Source organism: Boleophthalmus pectinirostris, unplaced genomic scaffold, assembly GCF_026225935.1.
Source record: "Boleophthalmus pectinirostris isolate CB_2022bp ecotype Guang Dong unplaced genomic scaffold, ASM2622593v1 HiC_scaffold_11, whole genome shotgun sequence".
NCBI lineage: Eukaryota > Metazoa > Chordata > Actinopteri > Gobiiformes > Gobiidae > Boleophthalmus > Boleophthalmus pectinirostris.
Genome location: NW_026570994.1, coordinates 13736265 through 13754353, shown reverse-complemented (window position 1 = coordinate 13754353; position 18089 = coordinate 13736265).

Genomic DNA, 18089 nt, shown 5'->3' with positions numbered 1-18089 from the left:
CCGCGCCGCCTCCTTACCCCCACACTGCGCTACCGGCTACTATTTATAGCACAAACATATTGATCAAACCCTATGCAGCACCGTCTATCACTGTGTCTGGCGTGAGGGTGACCAATCGAATGGGAGCACTTTACGAGGCGGGCCCGTGCGTTCCTGTGGTCTTGTGTTTTTATGAGCGTATAGACTGTGTGTGAAGGGATGGGCCCGGGCAGAGGAGAGAGGGTGGCCTGTAATTCAGTCGCACACGGAGTTAAGTCTGATTAAAGAGCCTCGCGGGGCCATAAAATCCTAGGCATTCAAAAATAGCCAGTGCAACTCAGCAGTGTGGGTGCTCGAACTGCCCGGGATACATGCCCCGTGGTGTAACCGCAGCTTTAAGGTTGCCACAACAGCAAAACGAAGCCTATTCATTTATCATATAGAGATTATAAGCCTGTAGCGATCATAATAATAATAATATAAGCAACAGTAAAAGTCATGGAGTGAAACACGACTACGGGCAAAGTACACAAAGATGAGAGAAGCCAATATTAAATTGTGGGATACAAGATGGTCACGTGGTTTATTCCTCAGCTCCTTAGCTCAGCCCACAGGAGGATATGACAATTGATTTCATATTACTATGTTAAAACAGAAGAGAAATACTAAATTAATATGATTTAAATTGATGTATGCATGATTATTATTATCATTATCATTATTATTATTATCATTATCATCATCATCAGTAGTAGTAGTAGTAGTAGTAGTAGTAGTAGTAGTAGTAGTAGTAGTAGTAGTAGTAGTAGTGTATTTTCATTATTTTCTATATACATAAAGAATATATTCAAAGTATTAAAATATAGATGGTTTTGTTATTTTTCTCTATATTTTTACTGTTATGAATATGTTGTTGTAGTTTTAGTAGTTGTAGTAGTTGTAGCAGTAGTAGTTGCAGCAGTAGTAGTTGTAGCAGTTGTAGCAGTTGTAGTAGTAGTAGTAGCAGTAGTAGCAGTAGTAGTAGCAGTAGTAGCAGTAGTAGCAGTAGTAGTAGTAGCAGTAGCAGTAGTAGTAGTAGTAGTAGTAGCAGTAGTAGCAGTAGTAGTAGAAGTAGCAGTTGTTGTAGTAGCAGCAGTTGTAGTAGTAGCAGTTGTAGTAGTAATAGTAGTTGTTGTAGTAGTAGTAGTTGTTGTAGTTGTAGTAGTTGTTGTAGTTGTAGTAGTTGTAGTAGTAATAGTTGTAGTTGTAGCTGATCCATTTTTATTTATTTATTTTTTATTTATTTTTTTTTTCCACACTTGCTATATTTCAATTTAAAATCCCTATCTCTAATTAGACTGGCAGATGCAGAGACGCAGGTCCTGTTGCATTCTCACATTCCACCACTAGATGCTTTCTATATTACTGCTGATTGATACTGTCCAAGCTTTGGTCTAGAGTAGAGGTTTCACAACTTTTATTTATTTATTTATTTATATTTTTCCCCCTATTCTTTTTCCCCCTATCATCAATATCTGTTTATTTCACTGGGATGTTTTTGTTTTGCTTTTCTTTGTGCCAATTGCAGCGATGAGACTCATATTTCACCGGCGGGTCAGTGAAAAGGCCAACAGTTATAGATGGGGTCAAAATCATTTATCTCATGAAAATCCTCCAATCATGTTTGCTTTTATGTTTATTTTTTATGGAAAAGCTGAGGTCTGATAAGGTAACATCTAATAAAAGCCTTGAATAATAACCTTTATTTAATTTATTATTATTATTTTTTTTTTTTACAAAGTGCTAAAGGTTACTCGGCTCCGCTACAATAAAACATGTTTGTGCAAAAATCCGCCTAATTTGCTTGGAGTAATAATAATACAAGAAAAAAGATGCTCTAAAGGTCAACTGTAATGTAAATGTGTAAAGGTGCACTGTGTAACTTTTTGTTGAGCAGTCTGTCACCTGCTTGTTTCTATGGATATGTCATTACTCTGTCCAGAATATTCCACAGTATGACATTAAACAGCTCAACCGTACATTTATTAAATTACAGGCATTGTGACTGTAAACGGGCTCGCCTCTCCACAGATCTGACCTGTGACTTGGTCTGGTTTGGTTTCCATGACGATACCATACTGTGGAACATTGCAGACAAAGCAATAAAAGGGTTTGACGCACCCTCCACCAGAAAAGTTACACAATGCACCTTTAATTCGCAAGGCTTGTTTTTTTTTTTTTTTCTATCCTGAGGGACACTTGTATAAACCTTTATCAAAAAATCCGACATGACAGTCCCCTTACAATTCACTCAAGGCAAGAAAATAACAGGCTACATTCAAATCCACTCATTTCCGTTGTATTATTTTTAGCCCCAAACATCAAGGGCATAATCTTGATTGGCAGGTCCCTTTAAGCACGCTTGTAAATGTGGGGTTTTCACAGGGATCACGGTGAATTCACACGTCCTCCTGCCTCCACAGTCAGGTTCACATCGCATGAGTCACACAGAGGATGCCAGTCTGTGGAGAGGACGGCTGCAATACGAGAATATGACCGATAATGAGCTCTAAATGTCATGGTTTCATTATTTGGTGTAATGTTTTGACCTATTTTCTCTTTCTATGCACATCAGAACTGCACGTTAAATGGCCCATATTATGATTTTTTTTTTTCCTTTCTTTCTCTGATCTGTGTTATAATGTGGTTTCCAAAAAAAACCTTACATGGAGTTTTTTTTTTTTTTTTTTTAAACTCCATTCACCTTCACTAGCATCATTTGGATAAGTTCAACCCTGGAATTGCCAATCTCCACAGAACAAAAAAAAACCTGTAGTTGTTAACTTGAAAACTACTAAACTCCATGACATCACATGACATCACAAGCTGGAACAGAGCATTTTGAGCACTTTGGGAGACATAGACAGTAGGGCTGTTGCAATAACCGCAAAAATGAATCACCGCGGTACTAAGAGACCCACTGCGGTGCATGTTGGGCCACCGCAATCACCGCATGTGACCAATGTGACCCGACCCAGGGTCCTGCAGGGGTCCATTTAGAGACACGCACCCACCCGGACCCGTTAACATTCCCAGGACTAACCCAAAAGTAACCCAGTACCAAGGTGCGCCCGCAAAAACCATTGGGTGACCGCAGGCGAAAGGACCGTCGCAGAGCTCCGCGCCACACGGAGCTAAGTGCAGCCATCGCCCAATTGTGCTTTGCGGACACCTGCTCTGCGTGCTCGTGCTAGGGGCTCCACGGGTACCCAAGTCGGTGCAGGACTCTGACCCGCTGCCACAGTGAGAGTTGGAGAGATGCAGCAACACTTGTTCCAAAGCCAAATGTTACACACGCTATATCCACACAACAACCGAGGTACATGTGCATCTGCGCAACAAGTGAATCATCGAAGAGAGTTTTCAGTGCCGCTGGAAATTTTATAACTCCGGGTGATGTGGGGTGGGGGAGGGGGTGCGATATCACCGCATACTGCGCTGTTGAGCCACTATACCGCACCGCAGAAGAAATTGCCCTAGTAAACAGACAAATATTAAAGATTACTCAAATGTATGAACGAAACAAAACACAATGTTGGGTATGTTTTTGAGGAGGTAACAACATTTTAACATGTCATAACGCACACAAGAGTCACTTTTAGGACCTTTAAACTACTGTTGACACATTGTACCTCTATTGCATCCTGTTGTTGTGTCCTTAGGCAAGACACTGCACCACTTTTTTCCATGTGTAAATGTGAACGTGATAAATTGTGTTATTGTGTGTATAGTGTAGTTTAGAATATACTGCTATATGATTCTTGCTTCAGTCATTCCTTATATCCAGTTTAATCAGCAAATGATCAAACATCCACTGGTATAATTACACCTACTGATGAGAATGAACTCCAGATGCCCTTCCTGCTGCAGTTATTTATGTTTCAAACTGGCACCGTAACTGACAGAAGTAGAAATCCTCGGTTTCATTTTCCCTCCAGTAAAGCCAGAACCATCTAAATCCTTCACAAACAGGCCGCCTCCACATCACATGAAAACGCAGGTCTTTAGTGTGTTTGGCCCTTCATGTCCGTGGGCTTAGCTTAGACCAGAACATGCACCGGAAATCCCCCTGCCCCACTCCAGCAGCTGCCTGATCATATTTGATAATCACAGAATGACAGCAAAACTCACACTCCCTATCTACTCGACAAATATGTCTCTGCAAATCCAAGATGAGATTGGGACCGCGGAGAGAATGAGAGAGGGAGGGGAGGGGGAGGGAGGGGAGAGAGATAGAGGGAGGGAAGGGAGGGAGGGGAGAGAGGTTAAAAGAGAACAGGGAGAGAGAAGGAGAGAGGCAGGGAGATAGGGAAGGAGGGAGGGGGAGAGGGAGAAATAGATGGAGAGAAGAAGAGGGTGAGAGAAGGGGGAAGGCAGAGGGAGGGAAGGGGAGAGGGAGAAATGAGAGAGGAGAAGAGAGAGAGGGAGATAGGGAGGGAGGAAGGGGGAGAGGGAGAGTGAATGAGAAAAAGTGAGTGTGAGAGAGAGAGAGAGAGAGAGAAGAAGAAGAGGGAGGGAGAGAGACAGGGAGATAGGGAGGGGATGGAGAGAAGAAGTGAGAAGAAGAGGGAGAGGGAAGGAGAGAGGGAGGGGCAGAGGGGGAGAGGGAGAAAGAGAGGGGGAGAAGACATAAGAAGAGGAAAGGAGAGAGGGAGGGAGGGAGGGGTATAGGGAGAAGGAAGAGAGTGAGAGAGAGAAAGAGACAGAGCAAGCGAGAGAGAAAGAGAGGGGGGGGATGAAGAGAAGAGAGAGAGAGAGAGCGAGAGAGAGAAAGAGAGAGGAAGGGGGTAGCGAGAGATGGAGAGAAAGAGAGAGGGGGCGAGAGAGTGAAAGAGAGACAGCGAGAGAAAGAGACAGACAGGGGGAGAAAGAGAATGACAAAGCAAAAGCATCAGAGTGAGAGGGAGAGAGACAGACAGAGAAAGAGAGAGAGAGAGAGAGAAAGGGAGAGCATCAGAAGAAAAAGAGGGAGAGAGAGAGAGCCAGCACCAGAGATGGAAGCAGCTTGGCAATCAAAATGGTGTGACGAGGACTACGGCAAAGGTTTTAGAGACTGTTTATCGAGCTGTCAAAAATACAAGCGGAAATAAACCAATGTCCGTTCAATTGGCGACAATGTGGAAGCTGTACGCAAAGAGGTGCAGGCTATTACGGCGGGTAAATAAGATGGAAAATCTGTGTTGTGCAAAGAATGTGTTTACAAAAATATACAACAATGGTGAATGGTGGAGCCAATTTTACAAGCAAAATATTATGACCACTGGCCCAAAAAGCATCCAACTAGTGCTGGATTGTTTAGTCAGTTCTTGACGGTCAAAGTTTTCTGTTGAATTAACTTGCAACAAAAAAATAAAGAAAGAAATACACACACAGTCTTGTATGTCTTGTGATTTGACAAACTGCCTTAGAACTTGAACCATCACAACATAATTTAATAGTCAAAGCTTTTCTATCTGTATCAGGGTAAACTACATGAGTCAGGCTGGTGTCACCTAGTGCCTCTGCTCAATTTCATTTCTCTCCAGTGACTAGATCAGGAATCAGCATACACTAGAGTCTATTGTACTCTGATTCCAAACTATGGCACAGGGGCCAAATGCGGCCCTCAGACAAATTTTTCTTGGCCCTCAGATTTCCAGGTGAACTGGCCCAAATGACCTTGCATCAATTAAAAAATAATGTTTTACTGCAAGTTTGTTGAAAATCTACCTTGATAAAGCTAATATTTACTGTGTGGTTTTAAGGATCTTAGCATAATTAAAGACTGATGGCTCATTCTAACGTGTTAAACATGCACATATTTCAATTATTCACTGTACAGAGCACAAGTCTATGGCCCTCGATCAGCCCTCTGCTTCGTCTGTGTTTAGATATGTGACCCTTGATGATAAAAAAAAAAAAGTTTGGACACCCCTGCACTAGACAGTTCGCAAAAACCCCTGAAGTGCGAGTTTGGGCACCAACCAATCAGTGAAGAGCCATATATTCAGTGTTGTCAACGATTCCCGAGATCGAGGATTTAAAGGTGGAACAAAGAGAATGTTTGGTGAATTTCATCAAGGGGAAAGACATTATTGCCCTTCTTCCTATGGGATTTGGGGAAAGCTTAATATACCATTTATCCCCATTAATGGCTCTTATCGAAATATGCAATATCACATTTGTCATACAATTCACTCTAGACATTTAAACACACATTGAAAGCCACTGATTCCCATACGAGGAGCTTTATACAGGACAATGTGACAGAAAACACGTGTTGGATTGTATAGAATCAGCCCTTGAGTCCAAAAATTACTGCTTAATTAACTTACAATAAAAAAGAAAGAAATATGCACACATTCTTGTATCTCTTGTGATTTGATAAACTGCCATGCAAACAAATCATCCTGTGAGAATAACTATGACCAGAAATCTTGAACAATCACAACATAATGCAATTGGATTCCAAGGGACAACTGTAAGAACTCTTATCGAAATATTCAACATTACAATCACTATACAAAATCACTCTAGGCATTTCAACACACATTTAAAGAAACTCATTCCTATACAAGGACAAATTGTTAGTAAGCATGCCTTGGATTGTTTAGAGTCAGTCCTTGAGTGCCAAAAGTTTCAGTTGAATTAACTTGCAATTAAAAAAATAATAATACAGATATATATGAACGTTATTGTATCTCTTGAGCTCTAATAAACTTAGATGTAGAGAAATAGTTTCGTAAAAATGACTAAGCCCAGACATCTTGAAATATATAAGAAAATCAGTAAGAGGACAAGGTCTTCTGCTTGAGGGTTATAAGATCTTTTGCAACAGTATAAGTTTCAAACTGTTTTTCAGTTTTTATAAATACTTCAAATGCCTCTTACTGCAAACAAAACAATACTGAGAATCCTTGATCACCTACTCCAACTTTTTACATTGAACGCGATGTACAAAAATATTTTCTTTAGCAATATCATGGTTTCAAAAGATGATTTTTAATTTTAATTTATTTTTTCCCAAAGGTGCACGGCCTCTATACAGTAAATCCACTGGCATTCATTCAATATTTTACTCTGCATCTTTTTCATGCAACCTCTTGTGAACTGTATAAAGCAATGAGATTACGGGAAAAAAAAAAAAAAAAATGACAGTAGTTATTCATAAAAGTGTGCAGTTTGGGCCAAGGGCATTTTTCGGCCAAGATAAATATGTTATCTCTAAAGCGGCGACGCATTTTTCAAGAGATTGCATCCTTGACTATGCTGTGAAGGTTTATTGGCGATAGAAAAATCCAGCTTTGCTTTGTTCTCCACTGTGTTTTTAAACTCTATACACCTTCACTAGAATTATATGGATAATTTCAGCCAGGGAAATGCCAATCTCCACTAAATTAAAGGTAAAAAGTAGCTGTCAAATTGCTGAAAACAGTAAGACTGTAGAAATAGTTATTCATAAACGTGTGGAGCTCGGGTCAAGGACATTTTAGGGGCAAGATAAAGATCTCCAAAGCTGAGGCTCATTCTTCCCGCGGTTGCATCCTTGACCATGCTGTGAAGGTTTATCCGCGGTAGTAAAATCCGGCTTTGTTTTGGCCCTGGTGCTGGCTGTGTACGTTACCGGGGCGACCTCATTTGCCATAGTTTGCGGCGGTTGCATCACTGGTGGAGCCATTTGGACGCCCGCTCCTGTGTGAAGCTCTTCATGTGTTTGTGTTAATCCCCATGTGGTGTCTATAAATATACAGCGTGGGTTGTGGTTGACCGGGTGTGAACCCTGTCATGTCATCTGTAATGTTAAATAAACAAATAATAGATAAATGGAGAAAAAAAAAAAAAAAGTTAATGCAATGATAATAAGTTCATAAAATAAAAATAATACAATAAAATAAAATTTAATTGTTATGAAGCTTTGGAAAATGCATCAACAATACAAAATAGCTATACTTTCTAATGATTACACTTCTGATCTATGGAGGGGCAATCCTGCTAACAGTAAGAATCTACGTTTTTTAAAGAGATCTGAGCAATAAAAATGTCTGCTATTGAATAAACACAAGTTAGATGAGCTTAATGCCTTACTACGGAACATTTCATGCAAAGCAGTAACATCTCCTTGGCGACATGGAGGTGTCAGGCCAGGCCTACACCAAAACAGTTACTTAATGCACATTTAAGGACTTGCTGGGGTCAGGGAAGCAACAAGAAAAAAAACAAACATAAATACATAAAATAACCTAAACTAAGAAACTAAATAACAGAATTACATATAATGAGTTTTGTGCAAAAAAACAGTCACATAGGCTTATACAAAAAATGACAAAAAAAAATCACAAGTGTCCGAAATTAGAATTACATAAATTCACAAACAGAACCAAGTGACAACGGTGAGTAACGGCACAAAACAGAACTAAACCCTAGGGCCTGTTTACACGAGAATGCTTGCAGGTAAAAATGACAAAATATTTTATTGGAAGTGCCTTTTGTTTAGACGGTGACGGCGTTTTTGGGGCTTAAAAATGCAAAAAGTCTGAAACCACCATCCAGAGTGGAAAAGTTGAATACGCTTTGCCATAGAGTTTCCTTCTACACTGTCCAAGACGCAAACTTCCAAAAACACTTGTCTAAACATGGAATAAAAAGTGAAGACGCGAGGCCACTTTTGAATCCTCTGTTCAGACCATCATATAAACGTAGCCTCAAAAGAAATTAAAACACACAAAACAAGGCACTAAAAAGGTTGGCAAAAAAACAGGGAACTGGAATCCCGGGGCCGTAACAGGTCCTCACAATCGTAATATAAAGAAACCGTTATTTATAGGGATGTAACAATAATCGGAATATCGTGATTTCGTCAAAAGTCTCGCAATAATATCGTGGGTCATCACAATATATAGAAGAATAAGTCTCTTTCCTTAAATTCATTGTTACGGCGAAGCATCATTTATAAAATCCAAGGGAACTACATAGACCATGATGCTTTGCTCCATTTCAGCACAACAGCAGAAAGAAATTATGCTATTGAACACTTTTACATGTGACTCCTTTGCGTCATAACAAAACCAAAAAGAAAAAAGAAGCGTATTCACAATTCATATCGCAATCAATATCGTACCAGGAGATGCATATCATGAAAATATTGTATCGTGGGATTTGGATATCGCTACATCCCTACTTACTTAAGTCCATTATCTCTATATTATTGTAAAAAGGATGATCTGTCTGTTGAAGAAGACCATGAATAAGTGTTTTGATTTAGGACTTGAATTGACCAACGATAAGGAAGATGTAGTAGACAGGGTTAAAACATGTGTTATCTCAAACTCAACCTCTTGCCCACCGGTCTGTAAATGGCCCCCTATAAATCACCGCAGGAGTTACTCAGCCTCCTAATCCAGCTGGAGCTCCCGCAGATCCAAACCACACGAAGATTAACTTGAGCTAAACTCCATCGCGGTCTTCTCTTCGGCTCAGGCTAAAAGTCCAATAATGTGACCTATTAGCGCTGGAGCATCTTCAAAGCAGCTTCTTGATGTAGTTAAAGACTTAGCCACTTCATTAGTCAAGCAAGACGCCAACCGCTAATCTACCTCCGCGGATAACCTGCTAGCCACACGGGAGCGGTGGACGTCAGCTCGCCGGGGGAGCGAAAGCACCCGGACGCATAAGTAATGTGTCCAGAGATAACTGCTCCTATAGTATGACCCAAAGGGGAAAGAGTTCACCTTCGGCTCGGCTAACGATTCCCTCCTCGAAGCCATTTAAAACCATTGTCTTGATTCATTAGCGGCGTGCCCGGCTCATTCGCCAACGCTGATCAATTATCACCTATCTCCGGCGTAGCTCGTTTGCGAACGCGTTCACTTCGGTCTTAAGTGACAGGCCACGAGCGCGTGTAGGAGGTGCCATCATCGCTACGAGGTGATTAGACTTTTCTTAATGGACGTCTGGAGTTGTGAAAGCGCCAAAATGAGACAGGCATTTAGTGGAGCGCTAGCTGTGTTTGTTAGCGTGACTGATGTTAGCAACGACGCTAGCACTTTTGTCTGAATGGAAAAAAAGCCCTCGGAGTGGTAATGAGTTTGTTTGTGCTAATTTATTTATTCTGTGCAGCCATTGTTCAAAGAGGAAGTGCACAGAGGTTAATGTGTTGACGCCACTGTGAATAAATTTCCATTGTAGGCGGTAAAAGCACTTCAACAAAAGCATACCCACGAAACATCCAAGTACATTTTCAAGGAGTTACACAACAGCGTGGCTTCAGTAACTCGGAACACGCCGCATTTAATTACGACTGCGTTCAACAGACAGTCAGACAGAATGTATTACTTAAAGGTGCATTATGTCACTTTTATGGGCGGAGGGAGGTCACTTGTCGATACAGCCGGAGCTAATGGTAAAATCCGTTGAGAATCGAGACACATAATCACAATGCTTTCTTTCCCCCCGAAGTGACGTCCTGTAACTGAATAAATGCAATGTTTACATTTAATGCCACACTATGGAACATTTCAAGCAATATCATCTCTATGAACACAAGCTGTAGCGCGCCCTCTACCGAAAAACGGACTTTGAAATTGTCAGAACGTATGGGAGATGTGTGGGGCACAGTGGAGCACTTCCTGTCTCACCACATGACATCACAAGGTGGGGCGGAGTGTTTCCCGCTTGAGAGAAGAGCTCAGTCTAAGTAAGCAGGAATGAAACAAAACACAACTTAAGGTATGGTTTTTTGACGAGGAAACTGATCAGAAAATAAAGCATTTTTAGGCATTGCAAGATAGGGCCAGAGCAGGACAAACTGAACTGGAAAATGTGGAAAAAAAAAACCGCACTTCCATGTACAGTGCTGTCGTCAGTGGGAGAAATTCTATGTTCTCATGTAAATTCTCTCCTGAGTGAGTAAATGGAGGCTCTCTGCATACTCTATTCACTTTCAAGTGTGTGGTACAGTCAGAGCTATTAGCAAGACTCTCATGCACACGGCTCTCTATCTCTCTGTCTTTCTCTCTGTCTCGTTCCCTCTCTTTCTCTTCCTTTTGCTCTCTGTCTCTCGCCATCTCTTTCTGTCTCCCTTTCTCTCTCTCGCTCTTTCTCTCAGTCTGACTATGTTTCCCTCTCTCTGTCGCCCTCTCTGTCTCATACTCTGTTTCTATTTGTCTCTTTCTATCTCTTTCCCTCCCTCTCTCTTTCTCTCTCTCTATCTCTCTCTTTCTCTCTCTCTGTCTGACACTGTCAATATTTCCCTCTCTATCTCAATCCCTCTATCTCTCTCTTTCCCTCTCCCCCCTCCCTCTCTGTCTGTTTCTCTTTCTCTCTCCATCTGTCTTTCTCTCCCCCTATCTCTATCTCTTTCTCTCCCCTTCATATCTTTCTTTCCCTCTCCCTCCCTCTTTCTCTGTCTCATACTCTGTTTCTCTTTGTCTCTTTCTCTCTCTCTTTCCCTCCCTCTATTTCTCTCTCTCTCCCTTTCCCGGTTCCTCCGTCTCATTCTCTCTCCATCTGGCTTTTTTCTCTCTGTCTCCCTCTTTCTCTCTCTCTGTCTCTCCCCCCTCCTCCCTCTCTCTTTTTCTCTCCATCTGTCCTTCTGTCTCCCTTTCTCTCTCTCTGTCTGTCTTTCTCTCTCCGTCCCCCCTCCAACCCTCTCTTTTTCTTTATATCTCTTCCTCTCTCCCTCCCTTTTACTCGCCTTCTACCTCCCTCTTTCTCTCTATCTTTGTCTCTTTCTCTCTCCCTCTTTCTCCCACTCTTTCCTTCTTTCTCTCTCTCCCTGCCTCCTTCTCCTCCCTTCTTTCTCTCTTCCTTCCTCCCTCCATTCCCTGCAGACCCCAAACTCGGGAGCGGGTTCCTCTGGAGAGAGCCTGAACTTAGCCAAACTTACCGGCCAATAAAAGATCCATGGCCTCCTCGGAGACAAAGCTTGACATTTTGCTTGCAGAAAGTGTGTCATACAGAAAAAGAAATGGAAAAAAAAAAAAAAAGAAGTGGTGGGTTCAACTCCACTTGGTTGAAAATGTTCCGGAGAGAGCTGTTCCCAGATTGGAGCAGATTCAATGAGTCCTTATGGGCGATAAAGACCTCTGGCCCCCTGATTATGTCCCATTGTGACACAGTGGGGCGCCTGGACTGCCTGTGCTTCTGCCGCTCTTTTCAACCAGAGTCCAGCTACTGACCAACAATAGTTTCCCTCTTTTGGGCCGGACTGCCGAGTATTTTTAGAAGTCCAAAAAGTTTCCCATTATTTGTGTTCGAATGAAAGACGCAATCAGGAACATTCAGTATTCACGCGGGACTTTGTATTCTCAGATGTACTTCTACAGCGGCCACAGTTATAGGCTCTGAACTGCATGTTGGTGTAATTCAAACTTTTTTTCTTTTTTTTCCCCCCATACTTATCATCATCTAACCACTATTCAACCCATTCCAACTATTCATCACAGTATTCAAATTACTTTTTCTAGCCTTCGTCATCAAGATCTAGACTTAGAAAAGTGTTCAGAAATGTATTTATGAAACAGGTTTATGTAAAAATGCATTTCAACATATCTATAGGCGAGTTTCAGCTGACGTCATTGTTATTAAAAGCCCGCGTTGCATGCTGGGAAATATTTTGGTCGGAGGCAAGAAACACGATAGCGTCAAACACAGTGCGTAACCTCACGTATTTATCCCCGTTAATGGTAAATTCCTGCTGCATTATCGGATGCACAAATAGAAGCACGGAAGAAGCAAAATGTCTTTTTTGTATTCCGAGTGAAAAGAACCGCTAACGGTGAATTAAGCGGCTTTCAAACATTCGCAGAGCAAACGTAGAAGATCCTAGCAAACCGTGGACTCCAACAAGTTCAACAACACATCGAGACTTTTGGGGGTTTTCATCTTTTCTGCTCTGAATGGCCCAGGAGTTTCCACCAAGTCATTGTGGATATCGCCAAAGTGAATATTTGTCCAGATAGTTGGCGATTCCGACCAGAATTTTGGTTTGGTCCACCTTTTGTCGGGGTTGAAAAGTGTGATTTGGCGTCCGTCGATGCTTATGACCAATTTCTGGTCAAATGGTCTTGGGTCCTCTGCCGTTAGAGTGGATAAATAACCAGGATCAATACCCTTTACATGCTTTCTCGCTCTGTCCGTCATGTTGAATTAGTGTTTATTGCCGCTGACTAATTATCTGCAATTACTGTATGTGTACTTAAATATTTCTTTGGGAGTTAAAAGTTGTGTGTCCATACCTTTAATCATAATACTGTAGTTTCAATATTAAAGAGAAGGTTTCGTGTAGATTTTGATGCCACACAATGTTTTATACAAGTTTTATTACAATCCAGATCATTTTAAAACTGTTATTGAAAGGTCAAATTGTGTCTTATTTCTGATTTGTTTCCATTTGAAAACTTGTTCAAATGAATCTATCGTTTCAGTGCTAGTCTTTTGTTTCATAGTATAATAATGAAATCAGACATCATTGCCGCTTCAGTGTCAATGTACGGCTTGTTATTGTACTCTGGCCTCACCCCTCTCCCTCCTCTCTCTATCTCTCCCTTTCACTTCTCCCCCCTCTCTCTTTCACCTCTCTTCTCCCTCTCTCTCTCCTTCTATACCTTCTCCTCCTCTCCTCTCTCATCTCTCTCCAATCTCTCTCCCCCTCTCTATCTCTCCTATCTCTCTCCTCTCTCTCTCCTCTCTCTTCCCTCTCCTCTCTCCCTCTCTCTCTCTCTCTCCCTCTCCACCTCTCTCTCCTCTTTCTCTCCTCTCTCTCCTCTCTCTCTTTACCTCTCCCTCTCTCCCTCTCTCCCTCTTCTCTCTATCTCTCCTTTTCACCTCTCTCCCCCTCCCTCCATATCTCCTCTCCTCTCCTCCTTTCCTCCTCTCCATCTCTCCACTTCACCTCTCTCCTCCTTCTGCCTCCCTCTCTGCCTCCTCTTTCCTCCCTCTTCTCCCCCTCCCTCTCTCCCTCCTTCCCTCTCTCTCTCCTCCCGTTCACCCCTGTCCTCCGTCCGTCTGTGCGTCCTCGCTCTCCTGCCTCTGAATCAGCCCCTCTAAAGGCTCTTTACACTGTGGCGGTGCAACAGTTGTGTGATTTATGCCCCGGTGGAAGCCATCCCTCTGTGGACTCTATTGGACTATGAATGTCAGTTCCAAGCCACGCCAGCCTCCATCCATCACCCGCAAAACAATCTGACAAAAGTCCAGACGCTGGTTCTGCTCGGCCTACCACAAAATCCTAGTTGGCCCGCGCAGAAAGTATGTCCAGCAACGCCACATCCAACTCAACAAATATATGGACATGAGGTCTGATTAAAGGTGCATTATGTCACTGCGTTGTCCCAAATGTTTTGCAGTATGGCGTTAAACCTTTCCATATTAATAGAGACCAAACCAGGCCAAGTTACAGGTCAGATCTGTGGAGAGGCAACCCCGCTCAAGGTCAGAATGCCTGTTTTCTCGGTAGGTAGATAGAACTTTTTAATGTCATGCTGTAGAACATTTGAAGGAGAGCAAAGGCATAGCCATACAAACAAGAAGATGATAAAGAAAAGTGACATAATGCAAAAACAATGCAAAGAAACGAATTAAAAGTTACACAGTGCAGCTTTAAACCGACAAATATATTAAGGTCATGAGGTCTAATTACCGTAATTTCAGGACCATAAAGCACACCGGAATATAAGGTGCATCAACAAAATTTAAACTTTTAAAATTGTACATATATGAATATAAGCCACAGGTGTCCACGTCTTCAAGAATGTTTTCAAGCCTCTGAAAACTTTTGTCATCTTTTTGCACTGAGTCAGTTCGTCACGCTGCCGTCGCCAGCGTCTCATCATCAACTCATTCACTCTAAGCTCATGTGCAGCACCTTGATTTCTTTGTTCGACAGCCTTTGCCTCTAACTTAAAAGCTGCATCATCTGCATTTCTTCGTGTGTTCAAAACACAATCAAACGTGCATATTCCTCGGCACATCACCCCGTCTCTCCCTGCACTTTACTGCGCATGTCTCCTGCACAAAGAGACACTGGCCTGTCTGTATCACTTTAGTGTTATGTTCCAGATCCAGGTATCAGTGTCTGGTAGGCTTTCAGCAGATTTCAGACTCTCTTGGGGGCGGGGTGAGTTGTATAGCTCAGGTATGAGTGGATGAGTAGCTACTGAAATTTGAGATGTTTCTTCTCATCATGTACGCACCCACCTGCATTTAACACATACGGGTAAGACGTATCACACTCACTAATGTTCATTTAGCATTATATCTTATTTTACCATATGGTGATAAAGTGTTTTAGTGCTGGCATCATTATGTTAACCCTAGATCAATGTGTTACCTGCACAGACAGCGGTCTGTGTTACCAAAACAAAGAGCGGTCTGTGTTACCAATCCTTAGAGCATATATATGAATGGATAATGTGCCAAACAAATAATCCGTCCATATATTAGCCGCATCATTGTATAAGAAACTGGGTTCAAAGTGTGAGAAAAAAGTAGCCGCTTATAGTCTGGAAATTATGGTAAACTAATAATAAAAGTTACAAAACAGCTAGGCCTATTTTCATATCAAACCAAACTGCTTTATTAAAACTCTTTATAGACACTGATCCAGCTATTACAGTTCTGTTATTGCTACTTGGTATTTTTAACTGACAATACTCAAGTGATACAAGCGCAGGGACTTCACTTATCTTTCATATATACTTTGTCCTTCCATTGTTTGCAGTGCTACCTTAGACTGTATATAAAAATGGACATAGCTATCCGCTGCATTCCAAATAGGAAGTGTCCATGGGGGCACTTCTGGCTCCATCATCTCTGACATTGAAAAAATGTCACCCCTCTCTCTGTAAGTGCTGCAGTAAGTTTTGTTATTTTGGTCTTAAAATCTTCATATTAACTGTTCCTAATATGGAGCTAATAGATCCGTTCAAAAACAACTACAAGTACAATTCCTCAAGTAAACATAGTAGCACTTCTTTAAACTGCACCAAATTGTGTGTATTTCCCAACACAACACACAACACAACGTACAGTTCCATTAGTTTGTGTGCTCTGAGGCTTTCTTCACCCACACGAGAACCTTGACTCGTTCCATTATGTTGCTATTCACCACGTCCACACTGTAATGAAAGGTCAGGGCTTAACTTTCCAACAGATACCTGCACGTTTTAACCAACACCACCAGCTCTCGAAGCCACTGCTCTGACACACTGAAGACCTCACCGCGCACACCGGCCATTGTGGCAAAGTCAAGGCTAACACTAGTTCATGTTTGTGCACATTTAGAGAGGTTTAAATGCGCGATAAAATGTTTTGGTTGAACTTGGTGGGTCATGGGTGATAGGCTTTGATATCTGAATCCATTAGACAGAACGGACAATGGTTGAGGCAATGACCTGCTCAAAATAACTTGAGTTACGCGGAATGATGTTATGTAAATTGTTGTTAATTGGTTAATAAATACACCAACTGCAGCTACAAAGAATTAAATGAATAGCAATAATTACAAGGTTGAACCACGTGGAACAAAAAGTAGCGCTAGATTCTGACTACTTCTTTGTCAGCACAACAAAACCTGTTTTTATTTGCGTATTTATTTAAAAAAAATAAGAATCCACTCAATCACAAACACTCTGTTGCTGTCGGTTGAAAGGACATTTGGCCATGAGATAATATGGCGAATTTGTGGATTATTTATGGTATTTACTGAGAAAACAAACATATTTCAAACAAATGACTGGGTTAAACATGCATGCATTTTCTTACAAAAACAGAAATAGTACATAGCGTCATACTGGCCCCTGTCCTCTATTGCAAATCGAGGTATACATTTCTAAGAGTCAACGTATTTTGAGAAAACACTATATAAACTACACCTCAAACAATGTATTTAGGCATTGTAGCTCCCTCTGCTGTCAGCAATGAGAATAAACGACTAACAGAGTCATGCATTTGACGGTAGACTGAGTGAGGTTTACAGGCTTAAAAACAGCACAAGAGAACACTGAAGTTTTACCTTTGATGCAACAAATTGGGTAAAATGTAAGCACAGCATTTTTGAGATGACTCTGAAAATGAAGGGATTAATAATGAAGTGGTAGTGGATGACGTAAAATACAATGCCAGGTATGTTTTTGATGAGGGGAGTACAATATTAGCCAGGCTGGGGCCACCGCGACCAGGTCAGGAATCAAAATACACTAGACAGTTGGAAAGAACCCCGGAAGTTGTAGACCGCGCACCGTCCAATCAGCGAAGCGCCGTGAAGCCATGACGTCAAACTCATGGTACAACACAACTGTAAACAAAGTGGTAGAGATGGATGTAGACAAAGACATACATTCTGTGTTGGCAACAATTACCGAGATCGAGGATTTAAAGCCGGAATAAAGAGAATGTTTGGTGAATTTTAACAAGGGGAAAGACGTTATTTCCCTTCTTCCTACGGGATTTGGTGCATTACATACGTCAAATAGCAGTGAATGGTTAAATAAAAAAGTGCCCGCCTACCATCGAGCGAACAAATCCTAATGCTGCGAGGTCAGATGGTTTCTATGAAGTGAAACTGGCTGATGAATCACGCTACTACAATATAGCACGGTTGGATAAAAGATAAAAACTCAAAACGTCAAATTACATACTGAGCGTCCTTTAAAAGGTGCATTCTGCAATTTTTTGGGGGGGAAGGAACTTTTTTTGGGAACCTGCTTGTCTCCATGGAGATGTTATTCCTTTCTCTGAAGCGTTCCATGGTATGACATTAAACATAACCATTTATTCCTTATAGGCGTTTTTATTGCTCAAAAATACAATAATTCCTTCTGTGAAAAGGGGCTCATCTCCACAGATCTGAATTGTAATGTAGCGTAGCGCTGTAACCTGCTTGTCTCCCTTGTGATAGATAGGTTTAATCTATACTGTGGAACATAATCCTCCACTAGAAAAGTTATGCTGTGCACCTTAAAACACGAAGCAGTTCCGTCGTTAATTTTGTTTATATTTTATCATTTCTTTCAGTCTTCTCAATCCTCACAGCGTTATGTCCTGGTGAAATCTTTGAGCGTAAACACAAATTCAAAAGAAACAGGCCAGTGCCC